We start from the raw sequence: 22307 nt of genomic DNA on the forward strand, positions 1-22307 counted from the left end.
AACCCTGCTGTTGGGAGCTTCAGAGCCCCTCTGCACTCTGCTAATCTCCTGTTATTGCTTGTCAGAAGTCCCTTAAAGCAGAGTATGGATTTTCTAACAGAAGCCCTAAAGTGCTACATTTGAACATGATGTATCCTCTCCAGTGCATAGCGCCCTTGACTTATTGTAGACAACAACAGAGAGGTGCTTTCCTTGCATCTGCTCAGCCCTTCAGAATCCTGCTCTCCTCAGTCCCTCAGGGCAAGAGCCCCTCTGGTACAGCAGTCTGTCCATTTATGTGGCTCTGCTAACCATCAGCAGCAGATGAGAAGTACTGGCTGTGTAATCACCTGACAAAGTTTCTCCACAGGCTGGGCCCAAAGCATTTTCCAGACCATCTTCATGCTGAGCCTTGCTGTAGCTGCTCCTGGTTGTGATTCAGGGTCTGCTCCCCAGCCTGCCTGACTCTGATGTGTGCTCGCCCACAGGCACGATTCCTGGATCCCACACCTCTCTGTCCAACTTGCTGCTACTGGAAACATCTGTCAGTCTGTTAACACTTGTTCATCTGCCTTTGCCACTGCCATTCCCTCAGTGAGCCTGCAGGGCTCTGGGAGCTGGGTTCAGTGCTTTGGCTCTGTGTGAGGTGTGTTTGTGTGGAGCTGCTGAGCCTGGCTGCGTGTGCCCCATGGAAATCAGGAGTGCTCCCCTGTGGATGTGCTGCCCACTGACCTTGGAGGGCTTATCTCTGCCAGGCTCCCCAGGAATGCATGAGGAATGAATGCTGCTTAGGCCATCACAGCAGTATGTTCCCCTGACATTTTCCTGGAAAAGCATGGCTGCTGTGTGAACTGCATGGGGGAAGAGCTGGCTCTGGGCAACAACACATCCCTGGTGCTGCCCAGAGTGTGATCATACACACATGACTCTGGAAAGTAATTTCCTTTCCCTCCACCACTTCTTCGTCATTGCTTGCAAACCACCTACTTCTCCATAGCTTTACATACCTTTTGAAAATTCCTCTCAGGCTAGATTTTCATCAGCACATTTGAGAAGAAAGGACTGCCAATCTCCCAGTCACCCCTCGTGTATCTCAGAGCTACACAACCACCCTTTCTTTTCCTCCCCCAATGCCTGGTACCAGCAGTGACCAGGGAACCTGAGCAGCCCAAGAGCTCTCCTTGCCCTACAGCATGGCTGTCACCCTTTGAGGATGCTGTGAACTGTTAAACCACTACAGAGCCCCTCCTCTTTGCCCATCTCTTGAAATGTAGTAGATGGACCACGTTCTCTTCCCAGTAACATGTAGTTAACATCATCAATGTAATGCTGAAGGATGAAGCCACAGATTGCTTGCTATCCCCACAGCAAAACCACCCAGTGCTGCTTGGGGGTGCTCACAGTGACAGCACTTTTGCTGTCCAGCACTTTTGCAAGCTGCCTGTTGGATCAGTTAGCTCAGAATTCCTGGTCTTTACAGCAGTAGGAGCTATTAATAAGGAATTATCTACAGATTTCTGTGTCTGCAGATGAATGTGTTCACAGCTCTGTAAGGCTTTAACCTTGACACAATGGTTGGTTCTAGTGTGGAAATGACCACCAAGGCCAGCAGTGGCAAGTGGCCCTTGGCACCTGGAGGTAGCCAGTCTCTTGGTCTTCTGTTACTCTTCAAGGATAAACTTTCCTTCATCTTGCTTTCTGACATAAACACACTCTGAATGATGGACAGAAAACTGATATTTTTGGACATTTTAATCATCAAAACAAATCAGAGCCATTTTTTCCTGCACATCCAAGTGATTGAATTTTAAAACGACTCCCCTTCCCCGAGATGGAAGGAGCTGAGCTAATGCCAGCACATGTACTCTATCCAATTTTATTTATTTCCCTGGAAGTAATTTTCTGTCTAAAAATGCAGAGTTTTCAAAATCCACCATTTTCAGAGAAGGTGGTTCTGCAGTAATATTTGACAGTGAAAAGCTGAACAGAATAGTTTGAATATCTTATTTTTTCCTACATAACAATACCAATGCTTAGCTGATAAATGAAAGTGAGAGGAAAATTAAAATTTAAGGCAAAAGAACAGGAGGATATTTTGCCATTGCTGTAGTGCAAACATTTGATACTGCTGAAGTTGAATACTATCTAAACAGGGCATGGGGAGAAACACCTGCCAAAATCTGTTGGCACATTTGTTTTGCAAAAATCAGTGTAAGTTCTCGTCATGGCACTGAGAAGAAACCCCAGCATCCAGCTGGCTCTGATGGACATAGGATTGGCAAAGCCATACAAGACATCTCATGTCAAAAGAAAAAAAAGAATTAAGCCTGAATTAGTGTGAACATCATCTCTCCCTCCACACCTAAGCTGATGAGAGCGATGAGTGATCACCTTCTTTGCAAGTGTTGACTGCAGTTCCTTGAAGGGGCTGGTGGCACCCACGTAGGCAGGGTGAGAACAGCCCCTGCTCCCCTCCTCTGCAGGGGAGAGTCCTGGATGCAGCATGTGCTTGGCACTGCCTGTTCCTCCCAGGAAAGCAGATCCTTCATCTGGCACCTGAGCCTCTCGGAGCCGTGCTTCCCACCCAGCATCTGTCTCCTGCCCCTGCGGATGGGCGCGCTCCAGCCTGCATCTCACACATCCCTGCAGCCTGGGCTTGCTGGAAGAAGGTACCACACAGACCCAGCAGGAGGGGGCTCCTGGGCTCTCATCCTCCTCTCCTGTATGTTAATGTGAGCAGAAGCAATATCACCACAGCCACTGAAGGCACAAACTGGGAGGGAGAGGAAACAGGACACCTCCATCTTTTTCAGGGTTGGAGATGGTCACCTTGAATTTGGGAGATAGTGAACTAGAGGAGAAGGTGGAAAGTGTCAGTGAAGAGACAAGAAACATGGTTGGGAGAAAATATAGAATAATTAAACAAGGGCATTTATTGTACTTCTGGAAATGCTTCCAAGTTTGAAAGCATCTGAAATACAGGAAAAACTGAGTGTTGCTGTCATGGTCCCAGAAGAGAGGAACACAGTTTTAAAGTATGTGAACTTCAGAGAAATGCAGGCATCTGTTATGGCTATGAAGCCTATATTTTATTTTGTTTTTAATTGAAGGGATGTTTTGAATTTTTCTTACTAGCTGTTTAATTTATTCTCCAGTCTATTAGAAGTCAGCTCTTACTAAGGAATGGACCTTGAGAATAACTGAATGGGAAAACACTAATGAATCTCTGGCATCAGTCTCTCCCCTGGAAACATGGGACACAGTGCAGCCCACAGGGACTTCAGAGCAGGGGAGACAACACCTGGTGGGGCACAAGGCATCTCTGCCATGGCCACGTTACTGCCCACTCTCTGCCCAGGTACCTGAAGATTCCCTGAGTGTGTCTTCCAGGAGGGAAAAGCCTGGCATTTCTCTTCTGCATGAAATGCTGCCTGGTCCAGGGGCCCTCTGGGAGCGTGTGCCTGTGCTGAGACGTCAGTGACAGCTCTGTGAGCACAATTCCTGTCTGTGCATGGCTGTCGCACCATCTTTGGTCTCTGAACATCTCTGTGATTTCTGCCGCTTCCTTTGACGATATAAATAATGTGTCTATTCTTAGCTCCTCAGCAGTATATTCAAATCTTTATCTAAATTCTGCAGAATTTTCCATTTCAGATGTTTGGGCTTCCAGAGGCAGACTGCTACTTATCCCAGGCATGCCATTATTCCTTTGACACATGATCTGAAAATTCAATTATCAGACCAATTACTGATTTCACTGAAATTTACAAGGAAAACATTAAAGTTAGAGTAAAGTGAGAATTCACACTATACTGATCAGCAGAGAGACCAAAATTAAATTGTATTTTTAATAGCTTCATTCTGTTGCAATGCATGAGGAGTATCTGACTGTGCAAGCCCGTTGCCAGAAAACAAAATTCTGAACCCTGAACTCAGCAGAACTTTCAGCAGAACTCTGAAAGACATCTTTCACTCATCATAAAAACCAGTTCATGCTGTTCAAGCACCAGAGTGGGGCCAAGCCAGCGGTGTCAGAGGTGCCTTTCCAGCCAGCAGCACTGGGAGTGAGCACTTCATATGAATTATCCATGCAGCTGAACCTAAGTAAAAACAAGATGGGGTCCTAACCTTTGCTGCTAGAAAGGGCTGAACAGCATCACATGGAGGAGCAAAGAAACAAGAAAATAACTACTTCTTATCTGGAGCTGGATCAACAGCAAAATGATATGGCATTGTCATCCCATGGTAACCCAAGAGACCTGGGCTCTCCAGGCATCAGTCTTAGATGCCTTGCATCAGAACCAGGAGAGCAATGGCCATGATGGACATCTCTGAAATGCTACTGGGGGTTCGTGTTTGTGAGGCACATGCTCCCAGAGGACACTTTTGCAGGGTAAAAAGGCTTTTATCCCTTACTACCTGTGAAATTGTTATGGGCAGATAAACATGTGCCCTCCTAAAGATTGGACTGACATCTTACAATACAACCCTTGCAACTTGCAGGTGTAAAAAAGCAAATTCATTTTAAACATTTGCTTGAGGAACAGATGAATCAGTAAAAAGTAAAGGATAGTGATGTCGATATCTACAGTTGCATCATCAATTAAATGACTGAAATCAGCTTAGAAACTCTGAGGTCTGCCAGCTGCTGGTTTACAAACATAGGAAGGTGTAGTGCCTGAACAAGGTCTCTGTTTGGACCTTGTGCCTTCTCCAAGTTCTTGCAGTACCCAGAACTATGTTTCTTAACAGGTCTGAAGGTGAGGATTTGGGTGGGTTTGTGTACTGATGACACAAAACTGTTCAAAGAAAGTAGGGAATTTACTAAAGAGGGTGGAAATGTTTGAATTCAGTAGGAGACATTAACGTCAGGGGAACACATGTCCTTCCACAACCATGAAGCTTTTCCCATCTGCACTGTGGCACTGTGCACACTCAGTGTCAGGGTACAGGGGCTCTCACTCCCCCAGTTTTCCCCACCTCCATGATATGTCTCCATCTTTCAGCATGACAATGAGTAAGGAAAAGCACAGAAATGCCTTTTAACCTTCAGTCTCCATCAAATCAGAATTTCCTGATGATGCATAATGCATAAGCACTTAGTGTGTTCCTTGTGAGGAGGGGTTAATGAGTGAAATGAATTGTGTTGTGCCAGGGCCTAATTCCTTTGGAAAGCTCCTCTCCCCTTCTAGAGCCTCTGGATTTATCTTTCTTAAATAAACATACTTCAGAAATCTTTTGGAGTGTAAATAAGTCAGGGCAGCAGCAAGAAAGCAATTGCCAGTGAATAATTTGTAGAGCTGCTTGCAGCTGGCCCATCCTCCTGGGGCCAGACCTGCTGGTTGGCAATGCCCTGCTTATACCTTGATGATCTTGGTACATAAGCTCCCTCATTTAAAGAGGTTTCCATGATCCCCACTCATTCTTTCCTCCACCCTCCCTCCCTTTTTGAGCTGTAATCGCCAAGACACCGTTGACTGCAAGTACTTCAAACAATAACCTTCTGAATGATTTAGCAATGCAGCTCCTTCAATAACAGGTTCCTCTTGGATGAAATACATTCATATTTATGTAGGACAGAGGTTTTGGAATGCTATTAAATTTACATGGTGAGCTGGCAGAACAGCTATCTTCATCTGATATGAAGAATGGAAAAACAGCCTCTTCACAGTAGCAGGGAAATATTTACGAACACAGAAAATTCCTGCCAGTGGGCATTACCCCAGCTGGAGGATGAGGACCATTCACATTAAAATGGAAAAGCTTGTGAGGTTATGAGTTCATCAGGCTGGTCTGGAGCAGTGGGATGGGAAGTTTGCTGGGTGTTACTTGTTTGACGAGGCCCTAATGGTGGAGCAGGCTTTGTACAACTTCTCATAGAAATAAAGAAGAGAAAGAAAACTTGCTGGAGTGCAGTGAAAGCAGGTAAGATACCACATCACACAAACTCTGGTTTGGTTATGGATGGGCAGTGAAGGTAGCATGGCCAAAGGGGAGGAAACAGCACTCCCATGGAGCAAGCAAAGCTTTTTCCAGGGCACAGATGTCAGACAGAGAAGGGCACCAGCACCTGACACTGCAGCTCAGAAGGATGTTCCCTGCAAAACACCATTCCTTAGGAGTTTGTTATCCCTAATTCAGCAACATGCAGAGCTCAGAGGTGAGTGTTGAAGGCAAGACTCACCACACCCATGACAATAAACAGAAACTGGGTTGACAAAATATTGCCTGCTGTAGACCATGATCCCTTCAGCTAAGCCTCTAGAGAAAGGCCACGGGCTCATGTCTTGGGCCCTCAGCAGGCATTAACTGCAGATGTAGCCAGACCATGCCTAGCCCAGCCAGAGAGCAGAAGAGGTTCCCCTGGAGCCAAAGAATGAGCCAGAACACAGGTGAGGTCTGCAGTGGGAGATCGATCATGGGCTGTGATGGAAGGGAGAGTGGGTCCACAAGTGGCATGTCCCAGACTTCACCTCCCATGTTAAGGCTGGGAGCAGAGCTGCTGGAAAGCTCCTGGGCCACCTTCACATCACAGCAGGGCAAGGTCATCAAAGACCCACAGGTGCTGTGGATGAGTGATGTACGGGGTAGCCATGAGACAGGGTTCAGCATGAGCAGGCACAGGTCCTTCAGGAGTGGCCTTGCTGAGCCCTCTGTGATATGGCACCAGCACCATTGCTGACACTGACCAGCCCCGTGTGTATTTGCAGTGTCTGGGTTTGGGAAGCACTGTGCTGCTCACCAGCTCAGCCCCATGACACTGCTCCCTGTCTCAGGAGTGCTGTGTCAGCAACATCACCAGCCTGGGATGGTTGCAATGGCAATGCTAAGGCTGCCCCCTCCTCCAGCAACTCTGGCCAAGCCAGGATCAGAGCACCCAAGCAAAGATTGCTCAGGCAGGCTCTCCAGTGAGGGAGGAAAGCATCAGAGGAGGGATGCAGGGCTGCTGAGCATACTGCATCCTTTTCCACCTCAGAGCTGTCCTGCTTCTCCCTTCAATGTGAGGGACCCCTTGTTGGCAGGAGAGATGTGACCCTGAGCAGCTGAGTGCCCATGACCTTTGAACGGCCTGTGGCATTTTTTACAAGAGCAGAGAGGCATTTACAGCGACACTGTGGCCAACCTCCAAAGTGTGCAGATTACTTTTTGTCTCCTTAAATATTCTTTGCGGTGTCCATCAGCCCTAGAAATGCCAAAAGCACTGGAGCAGCTCCAGCTGAAACAGATAACTTGGTGTTACTCATTTGGCAAAGCAGCATTTTCACCTCCCATCCTAAACTGTTGTGCGTAGTAAGCAGGCTGTTCAATAATCTCTACGTTTAACCTCAGCAGAGGCTGCCCCCCAGTCATTGTCACAGTGGTGGCTCTGTGGTAAATAAGCAGTTGGAAGGAAGAAGTAGTATGGAAATGTATGATCCCTTTATAAAACTCACTGGGCTGGAGGTGGCAAATAACTTCAGCGATTCCCAAATGGCCTCAAAACATAGCGGCTGCAGAGGCAAATTAGTCATTTTATGCTCTAAATACTTAATGTCAGTGCTAAAAATGAAGAGATGGAAGAATGTTGTGGAGAAGCAGATCAGGATGCATCCAAAAACAAATCCCATGCTCATCTGGCGTGGAGCAGCAGCAGAACCAACGCAGCAGTGTGGGCTTGGCCCTGCCCAGACAGCTCTGTGAGCATCACTGACCAAGCAGCACTATGGAAGGGAAACCCATACCCTGTTTCAAATATTGATACTGAAAACCAACAACCTCCTCCCATTTTTTACTGAGAAAAGATTTGAGTTGCAGAGTTTGAAACAGAGGTCAAGAAGATGACTTCAAAGGTGCTGTCCATTGACAGGCCAAGGGACATGAAAGGCGCAGCGTGAGGCTTTTCTCCTTGTGTGGGAAATAAGGAGGGGAGAGATAGGAAGCTGGCACTGCAGAACAGAATTTAAGAAAAAATAAAGGACTAACAAGTACAGGCTGTGGTGTGCCTTGAGAGGGATCAATGCAGCAGCTTTCCAACGCAGGCTCACTGAGGCAGCAGTAATGTGGACCGGGAGCAGCAGAGCCCACAGCTCTCACCCCAGGACAGGCAGAACAGGAGCTGCTCAGAGCCCACCAGGCCAGCTGGTGGGTATTGTATCCACAGGCTTTGAGCTGGGAATGGAGCCTGGTACTTGGGCTCTTTTCCTTGTTTGATTAGCTCCTTTTCCTTTGGCAGCTGAAAAGACACTTGGCAGCACCAGGGCTTCACATCTTGTTGAGTTGAATAGGAGGGAGCAGGGTTTTGGCAGGGACAAAAGAACATACCACTGCTCCATCAATGGCCTCATTACTGAGTGCTGTGGCTCACAAGGAGTGGCAAGGAGAGAAGGAGAGCTTGCTTCTGGTAGGCAGACAAGGGTTGGAAATGCATTTCCAGCCTGACCTATTACTCTGAAGATATCAGCTCAAAGGCAGGTTGAAAACTTGACAGGTTTTAGCTGTGGAGGAGATGTAAGCATGTATTGTCTATGCCTGGCTGAGGGTCTGGAAGCCAGCCTCAGTGTGTGTGTCTGTTGAGCCCAAGTCAATGAGCTAAGCCACCTGAAGCAGAAGGGTGGCACAGAAAATGAAGAGGCAGGCAGGTTTTTAGGAGGGGGTTAGAGTGCCCTGACTGCTCAACAGATGCTTATCACCTGATCATGTTAGCACCAAGGGTAACAGGTGTATTGTCCCCTGTTCAGTCCTCTTGAAAAACCAAAACACGAGACATTTGCCAGCAAATACTCCAAAAAGGTATAATCCAGCCACCAGCTGGCTGTATTTTAGCTCTTATTCTACAAATTTATTATAGTATAAATCAATACTATTTATTCATTCAGACATAATGACAAGACTGTCCATGCAAATACCATTAACAACCTGAGCAGATGCATTTTTAAAGACAACTGGGTGAGAATTTTTTACAACCCAATAATAATGTGTCCTGCAAAATCTATTTTCTCTATCATTATGTCCAAGCGATGGGATTTTCAGGAACATTCATTGTTCCCTGTTGCTAACAATTTACAGTCAAGCCCAGTGTGAATCAGGTTAGGTCAGTACCAACTACCTTGGAAAATCCCAGCTCCTGTATTAATATTTTGAACTATTTTGACAACCAGTTGTACAGAGAGTACCACACAATTTATGTCATGGTTAAATGGGGGTGAGTGCCTTGAAAGTTGTCCAAGAGTATTTGCAAGTGAAAACTCAGCGTGATCTGTAGGAATCATTTCACATAGAACTGAAGTTCAGCCATGTAGGGATGAAAGTTATGGCAGTGGAAGGTGATCCAGGAACACAGCAAAGGAGTTTAGGATAGAAAATTAGTAAGTGCACAATACTCTCAGTGGGTACCTGCAAGAAGGATGAATTGGGGACAAGAAGGTAAAATGGCTGTGGTGGTTTTGATACAAACACCCAAGTCCCATGCTCTCCCCATTCTTAAATCAAGTCTCATCCCTACTGGCCCATCCTTGAGCCCCAGGAGCTCCCTGTTGACCAGGGTTTTCCCCACTGAGTGTCCCCTGGGAAAAGGGGGCGAGCAGAATGCCTGGTCAGATTGGTCCCCTGCTTTTCCAGCAGCCTGTGCCTGCTGGGCCTGCACTGCAGGTACCCAGCTGCTCTCCAGGAGCCAGGGAGGGTGACACACCAGGGATCAGTGGTGACAGGCCAGCTCTATTGCCCTGCAGGCAGGCTTCCCATGGCAGCCCTCCAGCTCTGGGCAGAGCTATAGGGACCAAATTCCAGCCTTGCTTCTCCTGGGCAATTTCGGAGGAATTCCCTGAAGTTAAGCTAAATTTAAAACCATTTCAAGGAGGAGGAGTGAGAAGCAAACCTCATAATCTCAAAACTTGCTCAGACAGAGGCTCTGCTCTGCACACCAAGATGAATAATAAATAGCAGTCATCCATCCATCCATGTGGATGGATTGGCTCTGCCCACAGCAGACGGTGTGAAAAAAAAGTGTGAGGTGAGCATTTCCCATCAGCTCTCCCTCTGGGAACCTCTTGCCCACATGGTATTGACTGAGAGATGGAACAAAGAAAAAACATTAATTAAATAAAATGTTTTAAAATCAGGCAGGACATCAATGGCTGAGTTGTTCATCATCCCAAAGAGTCTCTGAGGAAGGGAGAGGGAGAGCTTGAGGCCAAGGCTGACTCCAGCCCAGGCCAGAGAGCAGCACTAACAAGCCTTAATGTCCTCTATCCCTTCCTGGCCACCCCAGGGAAATGCCCTGGCTCTCTCCTCCCCTCACTGTGTCAGGAGCCCCTTTCAGGCATGGTGGAGCTCCGTTGTGCTGCTGAGGAGCAGAGACCCAGCCTGGAGGAGCTCCTGACACAATGCCTGTCATGTTCCCAGGGCATCCGTGCCACCCCCTGGGACACAGAGGAAAAGCTCTGGCAGCTTTGGCATCATGATGCTCAGCTTTCAGCACTCCCCTGGGACACAGGGGAGAGGAGAGACAGGAGCAGTCTGGGCTGGCACGGGGGAGCCTCCCCCTCCCTGTCTGATATCAATCCCATAAATGATCCCAGGGGCATTTGACTGCAGCAGGCACTTACATAAGGGCAGCTTGCACAGCAGAGCACCCTGGTGGAGCCCCAGACCGGCCTGCCCTCATCAGGGGAGGCTGGTGTCAGACAGGGGCCATGGCTCTGATGGGTGGGACGTGGGGGGCACAGGGGTCTGTGCTTTCCCCGTGCCTGATGCTCCAAGTCTGCTATCAGGGCAGCTGGCTCAAAAGGCTGTAAGAGCAAAGCCGTCCTTGCAGCCATAGTGAAAGGACTGCACACAGATATTAACACACTGCACAGCTCTGGAAACCTTGGGAAATGGGTGAAAACATGTTTCTTTCCTGGAAGAGCTGAAGGGATGCTCTGGTGCTCTGGCACCTCCCACCTGCCTCACTGCCCTGGGCTGTGGAGGGAGGAGGCAGCTCTGGCAATGGGAAACTGGGGTGACCAAAATCAATAGTGAGCTGCAGCCCTGGCTGGGGAGCTCCTGGGACCGGGGAAGTCTCTGCCTTGGACAATAGATTATTTTTAACTAGCTCCAATCTTCAAACACTGTAGCTTAAAAAAGGGGGGAAAGAAAAGAATAGCTGATTTGTGCAAGCTCCCCTGCTCCCATTAAGTCTGTGGAAGTGGTGCTCTGCATTTCAATGGGGGCAGGACTGAGCTTCTCATGAGATAAATTGCACCCTGTCCCTTTGCATGCTCTGTGCAGCTACTCCTGGCTTGTTTAGCTTCGCTCTTTCCTGGCCCCCCTACGAACACCCCTCCCTCTCTGAAACGCTCCCCAGCAGATTTTTTTGTTGTTGTTGTCATTTAGCTATTCATTTTCCATAGGCTGCCTTCATTCCCGTGGCCTTTTGCAGCTAGGAGACAAGATGTTGCCTTGGAAACAAAGCCCCTTAGATGTTTGGAGTCTCTGGGATTGCTCTGTCTGCTCCCAAGTACTTTTGGGTTATTTTTATTAACCACACAAAGATGCAGCAGGCTCGTAGCCAAGGCAGAAAGTAGCCCTGGGAGGTGGAGGGAAGGCAAGAGCCTTACTGGCATCATTCACTCCGCTGGGGATGTTTTTCTGCGATGCACCATGGGCTGAATGCCTGCAAGAGAAATGGCATCTCCAGAGAGTGCTGCACAGGCAGGGCTGTTCCTGGGGCTGGGATGGCTGCAGGCAGGCAGAGCTGCAGTACTGCTGGGGAGAGGGGCTTGCCAGGAGAGAAAAAGCCAAAGCAACCAGGAGGGGAAAATAGAGAGAAGTTAGGAATTGCAGAATTTGGATTTATTGGGGCTTCTCACTTTCCAACTAACTGGCTGTGCCATGGAGGGACCCAGTGTGCACTCTGCTGCTGAGATGGACATGGTGACTACAGGTCTGGGCTGCTTATTTTAGAACAAATCAGATTTTTAGACCCATTAGGCAGCTGTGAAAATCTCTGCTCCCAGGTTTTATTTTTTTGTCAGCTCTGCTCTGTGCTGCTGGGAGTCCAGGGCAGCACAACCAGACCCTAAACCTGAGCTTTGCTCCCAGCTGGATGGCTGGAGAATACTGGTTACTTCTGCCCCAAATCTGTCTGTGGGAGAAGTCTGACCCATTCTGCAAAGGGGCTCTGGGAGGCAGTCAGTGACTGTTATCACATCCCATTATCCACTGGCATCACTGCATGACACTGCCAAATCCCAGTCCCTCCACAGAGGACATTTTGGAGCAGGCTTTTTCTCCTTCTTCTGCAAAGACATAAAAAAAAAAGAAACAAAACAAAACCAGATTAAAAGAAGCTCTCTAATGCCCGGATGGTAGTTGAAATATTTCCAATCCAGCCAAAGTATTCAATTAAAAACTGAATATAGACCATTTTCCAAGAAATACCCTGTGCAGTGTTAAGCTCGTGCCTTGCTGCTCATGTCAGCACAGTCCTCTGCCCTGTACAGCCACCAGGGAGGGCTTCCCACTGCAGCAGCTGCAGGACTTGCAGAGCCAGGGGGGTGGCACAAAGAGAGAGGGAGCACAGAGGGGAAGGAAGGAATGCACTGCAATAGGATGAATGTGAGAGGCAGAGGGTGAGGAGTGGCAGTGCCACCCCCCAGAGATGAGCACCAGCAGCTCACAGTGACAGAGAGCCCCCACCATGGTGCTGAGAGGGTGCAACCATTTCCATGCTTGGCTACAGGCACTGGGGCCATCACCATCACTGTTCTGTGGGGGTTGAGGTGACCTGTAATGGCAGCAAAGGGTTTTTTTAGGGGGGGATCCACCCTCTATCCTCTATTTGTATCACACAGGTTTACACACAAGGGAGCAATTCCATTGTTTTGTGACATTTTCCACCATAGCTGAGCTTCACAGATGCCCAGGCTAGTAAGATGCTCTCAGATTTTCTTATCCCTTTTGGTGCATCCTCACCAGAGCAAGGAAGTCTGCCTCACCCTCACAAGTGTCATAAATGCTGGGTGCTCTTCCCCATTGTTGCTGATTTTTCTTGTCGTTACTACATGATGCCATGGTTACAGAGATGTAGGACTAACCCAGTGACAGCAGCTTATGAGCTTTTTTTGGGTTTGATATTTTTTGATGTTATATTTGTGCCAGAAGAATAAATAATAAATATACACAACAGCATCAAAGATTTCTTCCAGTCCCCCAGCCTATTTCTGCCTACCCTTGTTAAGCTGTTAGAAAGGTAGCTCTCTGCCAGCCACTTATCTTATGAACTATCCTGTCCTCTAATGATGCACCTGAGGTCCCATTTATCCATTTTGTCTGAAAAGAGCAGTTAATAAAAATAAAGTTCCTCTTAATATCCCTGAGAACAGCTTCTCCTGGAACAGCAACACTCACACTCAACCCAACAGATCCTTCCCCTCTGTCTTCCTCTCTTTCCCTTTCCCTCTTCTTCCTCTTCCACCCTCCCCCTATCAAAGGATTGGGGAAATTTCTTGATGCTCTTGTAAGGAAAATATAGGACATTTTTTCTCTGCAGCAACCTGAAACAATGTGTAAGCAAATCTGTTAGTGTGTGACGTGCCTCAGCTCTGGTAAGGAGGAACTTGCTGGAGGTTAGTCTCTGTAATCCCTGCTGATCAAAGGAAGAACTCCTCCAAGCCTGTTACAAGCACCCAAGTCTTGATTTTGCTGGAAATACAGCAGCACAGGGGAGATTTAACTAAAAATCTGTCTTTCATCTGCTCTGAACTCTGTGTGGCTCCTTTTAAACAGCTGCAGACTCCTCGACCAGTCACTGCTCAACCTCAGCCCCATCAGAGGCAACTTCCACTCACAGCAGAACCTCAGCCAAATGCTCCTCTACCCCCACCTCTGCTCCTCCCTGCAGAGGAGGGTTCACAGTCACCTGGAAATTAAGAGGGAGAGAAGCTAAACAAGGATTTTGTAGTAGTAAGAAGTCATAGGCAAAATTTTGCTAACCAGTCACTCAGTGAATGGCATCTTGTTCCAGTCTGTCCCCTTCACAATGTTAATATCACAGAATCCTAGAATGGTTTAGGTTGGAAGGGACCTTGATCATCTTATTCCAACCTCCCTGCCATGGGCAGGGACACCTCCCACTAGATCATGTTGCCTGAAGTCCCAACCAACCTGCCTTGAGCACTTTCAGGGACAGAGCATCCACAGCTTCTCCGGGCAATCTGTGCCAGTGCCTCATCACCCTCACAGGGAAGAATTTCTTCTAATTTCTAATCTAATCCTGCCATGTGAAGTCCTTCCCCCTTGTCTGGGGTCACCCTGCATCTCCATCACTGGTTCTGTTGCAGCCAGAGACCAAAAAGCAAGAAGTTACCACACCAGCTTGGGTATTTGCTTTGGGAACTGCTGCAAACCCCTTCATTGCCAGGAAAACTCAGCAGTGAGCATCTTGTAAGACATTTGGTGAAAGAGCACAGGATGAAAAACCAGAAAATTTGAGGTGGTGACAACTGAAATTAGAACAGAAAATAAGCTGAGAATGAAGGAGTCCTGATGAGAAAGTTCTTATTCTACTTATTAATAGAACTGGACAGAAATGCTTGATGGAATGGCTAAAAACAGTCTGAAATAAACCAAAATAATTTGTAAAATCTGGTCAAAATCTACAAATCCAGTTAAAATATATGACTCCAGTCAAATTCTACATGTAGTCATGGACAAGAGGAAATTATGTGAGAATTTTTCAAGAGGATTTTGCATTCCTGAAAGGACAAAGTAATTTGTTTTAATTTTCCCAACTTTCATTCAAACCCAAAATTTTTGTTTGAAATTTGATGTACTTCTTAAAAATAATACTGAGCACCTAAATAGCTCAAAATATTTTGATAGGACTTAAGGCAAATGCTTTGGCTGGATGTGAAATTAAATTTTTCAGAGGATTTTGGGTTCACAGGAGAATCCACGTTTCATCCAAGCTGATTTTTAACACCACCTAATTTTTCAGTTCTACTGCCAAGTGGAAGAATCGGTATTCTTTGGCTGCTGTGATGACTAATGCCACATCAGCAGTGCAAGAAATAATTTTGAGACCCCCCACATCAGGCACAAAGCTTGAGTATGCACAGCAAACCCACTGACTGCGCTGTCAGTGGAGGGCAGTACAAAATCCCTACCCAGATAAGCCAGTTATGGGTTACAGAAGGAATTATGGGTTATGAGAAGAAAAGAGGCAACAGGGAGATGGAATTTATTAACAGGGTTGGGGTGAAGGGAGGGATTTTCCCTCTCCCTGTTTTCCTTTAGGTATATATCTTCAACAGAGATCACCAAGTAAAAAAGGACCGTAAAATGAAACAGGGCTCTCTCTGGTTGAAACACCATCTCTTTCTTCAGGGACAGATGAATGTAACCCACAGGCTTAGTCCCTCATCACAGAGGCACTGGTAAATCTGTGAGATTAATTGTAGAGTGGAGATTAGCACCCACCGTTCAGCATCAAGCTCTGAGCATTAAACTAATTACGAGATTTCAGCACTGCACAACTTCCCAGCAGGAAGGCACTGCCCTATAAACCATCATATACAAGTGGCATTTAGCCAGAGATGTTAAAAAAATCTTTCTCCCAGGAATGCACCCACCACAGGAGCTGGTTCCCCTTTCTGCTCCAAAGACAAAGCCTGTTTTCCCCCTTTGTGGTGGGAAAGCTTGGGATGAAACTATGTCCCCTCTGCCCTGCTGCTTTTAACACAGTCACCCAGAGGAATGTTGGTGTGGAAAATCTTAAGAACGTTTCAGGAGTGGAAGATGTACATGCTAAACCCATCAGTAACTCCCAAACCCAGAGTGGGTTCCCAGAGAATCACCACCACTCCCACTCTGTTCAGCCTCAGCCGTCCGCGTTGCAATGAATGGAAAATATCCATTTATTTTACAAATGCCAGGAGCCAGTGCAGCTCCCCCACCTGTGCTCCCACTGTGGCATCTCAGGCATTTCCCTGCCGTTTACTGCAGCACAAATACTCCAGTGCTGTTACATTTTATGGACTTCTACCCAGCAGAGGATATTAGGGAGCGTAGAAGGGCAGTAAGCTGCAAGGATTTTGCTCTCTCATCTTTCCATGTTTCCAGCCTGCTCCTCAGCACTGCGGCAGAGCTGTTCCCTGCAGAGCATGAAGCCATGCGGCTAATGTCCCCCATCTGTGACTCTCTGCCTCATCCCCTCCCTGGTGGGCAGTGCTGTCTGTGCCTGCATGGCCTGAAAGTCCTCAGTGAGGATGACATTTGGGCTTTCAGGTCCTGTACCCAGACCCTTTGCTCAGTGCTTGTAGGGCAGAGGGCCCATTAAAGCATCCTGTTCTTGAAGCAATGCTGGGGGAGCCTGCAGTGGCTCTTGGACTCTTGGGGATGCCCTCTTCTTGAAATAGAGAGGACTGGGATGGACAGAGTGCTGTTTTCTTTCCTGTCTTTGCAGCTAGTGGGTCAGGACCTATTTTGAGACCATTTAACACATGCTTTTTGGCTTCCCCATTCTTGCCTGGAAAAATCAGGTCAGCTACCCACCGCGTTTGTCTCGCCCGGCTCTGGAGCTACTCTGAGCTCCTCAAGCAGAGGGGAGGACCCTGCATTTCCTAGAAAAAAGGGAATTCAGGAAATAACTTGTCCTTGCAGGTTGAGTTCTGTATTGTTGGGTTGTGGGTTTTTCCCCTAATAGTGAATGCACCACTATTTTCTACAGGATGTGGAGCTATAGGAATTCTTACTATGGTGGTGGGCAGCTGGCAGCCCAAGAGCTGAGTCTAGTCCATGCATTATCCAGTCTCTGCATTGCCAGATACTCACCAGTCCAAGCAAACCAGGAATATTATTTTATATGTGTTGAAGGGGAAAAAGGGGAAAAGAGGGTAATACCCACATAAGGGCTGGCAAATTTTATTTGATCAACTGCAGTATCATCCAGAATGGGAATGAAGGTAGTACTGAACACAGAGCAGTTGGCCTGCTGTAAGAATCATCATGATTTCCAGTATCAGTCCTGCTCAATGTCTGCCCAAACAGGAAGCAGCAGACAGAAAAAAACAGCTATAACAAGGTTTCAGGCTAGAGATCCTAGACCACTTCCCAGACACACAGAACTGTTTGGCCAAGACAGTCAGAGGTGATGGTGCCATCTTGGCTCCAGAAGGATGCGAGAACCAGGGCTGTGCTAACTGCCAGCTGGACAGCACAAGCTCACGAGAAGATCTGGATGTCACTGTGGCTGCCTGGTTGTGTTTTCTGTACACAAGTCTGTCTGCTCCCAGACAGACAGCAGCCCTTCAGCACTGTATCCAAGTCAGCCAACCTTTTTGTGAGAGGTTTGCACGAGGGTGGATGGCTACTGTGACTCTGTGGAAAGCCAGCCATCTCTAACTTAATGTTTTAGGCTTAGCTTTGTTGTGTGATGCAGACTGCTAGAGAGCACTATGCTGAGCTTTTGGGTAAACCCCATTTCCCAGACCACTGGGGCCTCTGTCCAGAGGTTTGCGTTTCCACCTCCAGCTAACAACAGTGAAGAGGGGAAGTTTGGGTGGAAGTTACCACCTCAAGGTAATCTCCAAAGGGATAGATATTAATAAGGGATAGATATTAATACCTGCTCAGTGCCTTCCAGGATCTCTCAGCAAGCCAAATGCCAAGCCAAGGTGGGAGGCCTCAATTAAATGTTCTGAGGGTAGATGGAAGGGTGCAGGAGGAAAGCTGCCTCTCCCACGATGCACAGCAGCTGCTTAATGCCAGACAGACTTCCACAGATTGAGAGGTCAGCTCTGAAACACAGATGTGTGAGAAAGAGAGGGAGAGTGAGGGGGAGAGTCATACATGTAGCTATTTATTCAGTGTCTACAAAAACTTCTATGGACTTGGAGCTGGGCCCTGGAAATCTCTGGAAAAGACATATTTACCAGCCATGCTTTGTTTCCAGGATTTAATCAGGCTGAAAATCACAGGCTTTTGCTGCAATGCAACCACTCTTTGGCTGGAAGTGGGGTCCATATTTCTGAGACAGTCTGTAAGGAGAAGGGAGAGGTTTTCAGTTTATGAGACACATTCTGCCGTGAAGTTACAGGACATCATTTTTCACTGGAGCAGCAGAGGCACACACTGCTGTGACCTGAGATCAGGATCTGGTCCCCCACAAGGGTTCCCTTCCAGGGATGTCCTTTTTGGATGCTGGATGGTGTCTAGACATCAGTTTGATTATCCCCAGGTTCATGACTCATGATGGCCACCATTATTCCCACGAGATTGCTTGCTGATGACTGGCACTGTGCTGATTTGCCTCGTACCACCAGCCAAACTGAAGTGCTTATAGTGCTCATCTTTTCCCCTACTGCATGGATTTTCTGAAATGTCTGAGAAGCAGCTCCTGGTACAACCACCCACCAGATGAAATTGCCCCAGGGTTAACCTTTGAGACAGGCTAAGTGACAAGTATCATTAATCAGAGCAAATAATAGCAAAAAAAAAAAAGATATTTACTGGGATTTAGTTCACCAAAAGGAAAGGACGGTGCAGTGTGGCACACCAGCTCATACCTTTGTTGGCTATAACACAGCACAGCTCTGTAAGGTTTAGCAGATTTGTACCACACAGCTTCACACAAGGTTTTGCCTCTCCCCCTTAAAATTCCCCTTCCAGAAAACTATTCCTTTTGGAAAAAAAATTAAAATAAAAAGTCTCCTAGTCTGTGTCCAGGCAACTTCAAAGGATCAGAGCTAGGATTTGCCCTGGGATAGTCAGAGATGGGTACCTGGGTCCTACTCCAGTCTGACTCTAGAACAGCCAGGGCAGCAGCAGCTTTGCTGGTACCTTTGTAGTGCATCTCTGCTGCTATCTCTGTGAGCATCTGTCATGGGTGGTGATGAGAAACAAGTAATTAAGGGTGGTCTATATCAGGGTGATGGAAAATAACCTGCTTGCAGAGACAAACACAACTGCCAGTAGTGTCAGACTGCAGGGAGGGGCCCCTCTCCCTTCCAGCCAGGTAACACATTAATTGGGCTGTGTGCCTGTTGCAAGTGAAGTCACAAGTTGGTATGCTGAGCACAGGCTGTGAGCTTGGTGACAGTGACAGATGGGAGACAATTAAATAACTGCAGTTATATCCAGGTTAGGGAGAGAGCAGATCCCCTTTTGAACTGGATTTGTGGTGCACAGGTATGCCCACAACCTGGGGTTAGCAATGACACATGCCAACTGCCCACTGTGTTTACAAGCTTCTTGTTCACACCTGCCTGCGCATTTCAGACCCTGCCCTGGCCTTACAGAACCCTCTCCATTCCCCAACCAGAATGGAGGTCTGCTCTTTAGTAAAGCCTTGTTTGGTCTCTTGGCTTGATGTCTAAAGGCTGGATGTCTAATTTCACCTTAGCACAGTCTCTAAGCTCAGCTGTCTCCCCAAGCCATGCCCAGCCAGCTTTAATTCTCCTGTAGGTAGATAGAATCAGCATTCAGGAATGACACAAAGTGTCAAACCCCACTCACCATAATGAGCTGCCCAAGGCATTCAGCTCAGGTGTTAGGGTTTCACCTGCCATGGGAAGTGCAAGGCACTGGAGAGTGGCAGCAGGAGGTGTCAGAATGCTGCAGAGACAGGCTGGGATGCTCGTGCTGGGTAAGAACCAGCACAAAGGAGACCAGCCTGACCTCTCACCCTCCTCCCAGATGTTTTGTTCCAAGACAGAAGACAGAGCAGCTGGGAATGGCAGAGGCAGCAGTGGTGGAATGAGCCCTGCACCATTTTGTAGTTCCTTCCAGCAATGCCAGGGACCAAGCACTGCCTATTTTTAGCTGCCGAGGTAGCTGAAATACCACCGAGATGTTCATTAACAGCAGCCCTGTCGGGTGGGAACTGCAAGGCAGGGGAATGGGGGGCTGGTTTGCCTGTTTTGTTTTGCTTTATTTAATTGCTGGCTGCAGTACAGAGGCAGAGCATGGCAGGAGGCTCAGCTCCTCTCACCTCGGGAAAAGCAGGAGCAGCACACCCAGGGGAGGCAGGCAGGGAAAAGTCAATCAGGCAGTATTTAAAAATCTACCTGCTGGGCCCAGGGGGAGTTGGAGATTTTAATGTCATTCCCAGCTTGAGACACAGCCTGGAGAGTGAGAAAAGAAAGGGGTATCTTCTCTTCTTGGATCCTTAATTGCTCGTTAAATCATCTAACAAATGCCTGAACTCCTGGATGGCCCCATGCTCCTTAAGAGAGGGACTTCAGCCTTGGCAGGGGGAAGGGGTATTTTTAAAAATACTCATTGCACCTGCTTTTTCTGGATCTGTGAAACCAAGAGTTCAGTGGTTCACTCTGTAAAATAAAACTAAGTCTGGAATATTGTTACTACTGTTCAGCAGAAGCAATAAACTTTCCTTTGAGATCTTCCCCTGTTTCAGCCTGCTGACTCTGTCTGCCCTGCAGGCAGGTGTCCATGCTGTGGGAGGAGAGCCTCTCCTGTCCCCAAAAGGGACCTCCAGTAACTGCAGAGGAGCAGGTACCAAAATAATCCCCTGCCCTACGTGCTCAGCCCCACTTCTGGCCCAACAGACTCACAGAAAACCACAGCCAGAAATGTCTGTGCCTGGTCACTCCCATTCTGCCTTGTCATTGCTGTTCATCTCTGTCTTCTGCTCAAAACCCCCCTGTGCTGGGTCTTACTCACAGGGAGCTGCCACAAGTCTCAGTAGTTGAAAAGGTGATACAGCTATTTCCCAGCACAGAAAATATGATGTCTGTGCCATTGCCTCTGATGTTTTGCAAAAAAGCAGCCTGCAGTTAAATCCACAAAACTCAGAAGAAGCCCAGACCATGCAAGTGACAGCTGGAGAGCTTCAAATGTGCTTTGCCATGCAGACAGATGGACAGATCTGTGACTTATACCTGTAACCCCCTCCAGCAGTCAAGATAACACACAAAGGCATCTTTCTACCTGACTGGAAGCATGGATGCTTTTCCTGCATCACCCATACACCCATACCCATACTGGGGCCAAGGCAGACTGCAGCCATTAGCAGGTTTTAGGTCATTTAGAGTCTGTGAAAAGAGCAGAACTGCTGCTCCAGCAGGGCAGGCAAACCATACAGATGATTTATGAATATTCACTCAGCTCACAAAGCACTCCAGGGCAGAAAACAAGCTTTTGAAATTAACTGAACTCTTCAAGGTTCTTCGTTTGTCTTGGCTTTGAGGTGTGAGTCACCAATATTTTTTCTCCAAAATGAACAGAGTCTGTACAGAGGACTGGGAGGATTCCTGGGCACTAAAATATGAAGTTAAGTGCCCTGTGAGAAAGATTTTATGTTCATAAAGCCTTCAAAGCATAGAGTCCACCCCATTAAGTTTTATGGGATACAATCCTGAGACATACAGTACTGAGACTTCTTCAGCCCATAAAGGCTGCATGTTCAGGGCACCTGAGGCTCTTTCATTGAGCACTAAAATCTCCAGCAGCTTCAGTCTCCAGTGCTTTTGGTTTGGTGCCCTGCAATTTTTCCACAGTTTCAGTGTTCAACAGAGAGGTTACAGATTCTGATCCTGATCATGCAGACCCTGCCAGACACTTGTCATTCCCATCCATACAATAAGGTTATTGTGGTGCTCCTCACTTCTAATTGTCCCCAGCAAAGCATGAGCAGAGCCTGCACTCCCGTTTTGAGATTTGTGTTTCTGGTCTGCACTTGCTGGCTTAGATCAAACACCCTGGAAGGCAGATTTCCACCTGCATTTGGCCAAGAATGGGTTCAGTCTAGCACACAAGAGACAAAAGAGTAAAACAAGAAATCTTCACAAGTTTGCTGCACATACACAAGGAACAAGAGCTCCTCTTTTCCAATTAATTATAGCAATAATAACTGGGTTTGTTTCAGCTAATAGAAATACGAGATTTTCAAAGCAATGAAAGAAAATCTCTGCAGATTAATCAACATCCCAAGGGTTTCAGGAGTCTGTGGGTGCTGTGGGAGTTTACTTCTTGCAGAGCAAGCAGAGGGGGTTATGAATTTTGGTGTCCTTCTACACAAACGAGTGAGGCATAAGCCACTGTAGACTATTACAGGAAGGCTGAACTCAGCTATTCCAAGGCTGTCTAGACATTCCCATCCTAAATCTGAGACATCTTCCAGACCCAAGTTGTGTCAGAGCACTATCCTCCAGAAAACGTTGCTGTCCCAGTGAATCTCATTTTTTCTCACCAAAAAAGATTCCATCTGAAAATGGCCAGCTGGCCCTGCCCCCACTGCCATGCTCTGTAGCCGTGGGAGATTCCTCTCCCTCTGAGTCACAGAGCACCACAGCCAGACAAGGTGGTCTGCATTAACATGAATTAGCCCTCCTAGCAGGGGCTCATAGCAA

General features: G+C 47.4%; 1 protein-coding gene across 2 annotated transcripts in view; it reads left to right on the plus strand.

Annotated features, from left to right (window-relative positions):
* The window catches only part of GNAO1 (G protein subunit alpha o1), a 141078-nt gene that overhangs the window by 70911 nt on the left and 47860 nt on the right, over positions 1–22307 (plus strand). The gene's annotated exons all lie outside the window — the stretch shown is intronic.

The sequence above is a fragment of the Agelaius phoeniceus genome, chromosome 12 (assembly GCF_051311805.1).
Source record: "Agelaius phoeniceus isolate bAgePho1 chromosome 12, bAgePho1.hap1, whole genome shotgun sequence".
Classification (NCBI taxonomy): domain Eukaryota; kingdom Metazoa; phylum Chordata; class Aves; order Passeriformes; family Icteridae; genus Agelaius; species Agelaius phoeniceus.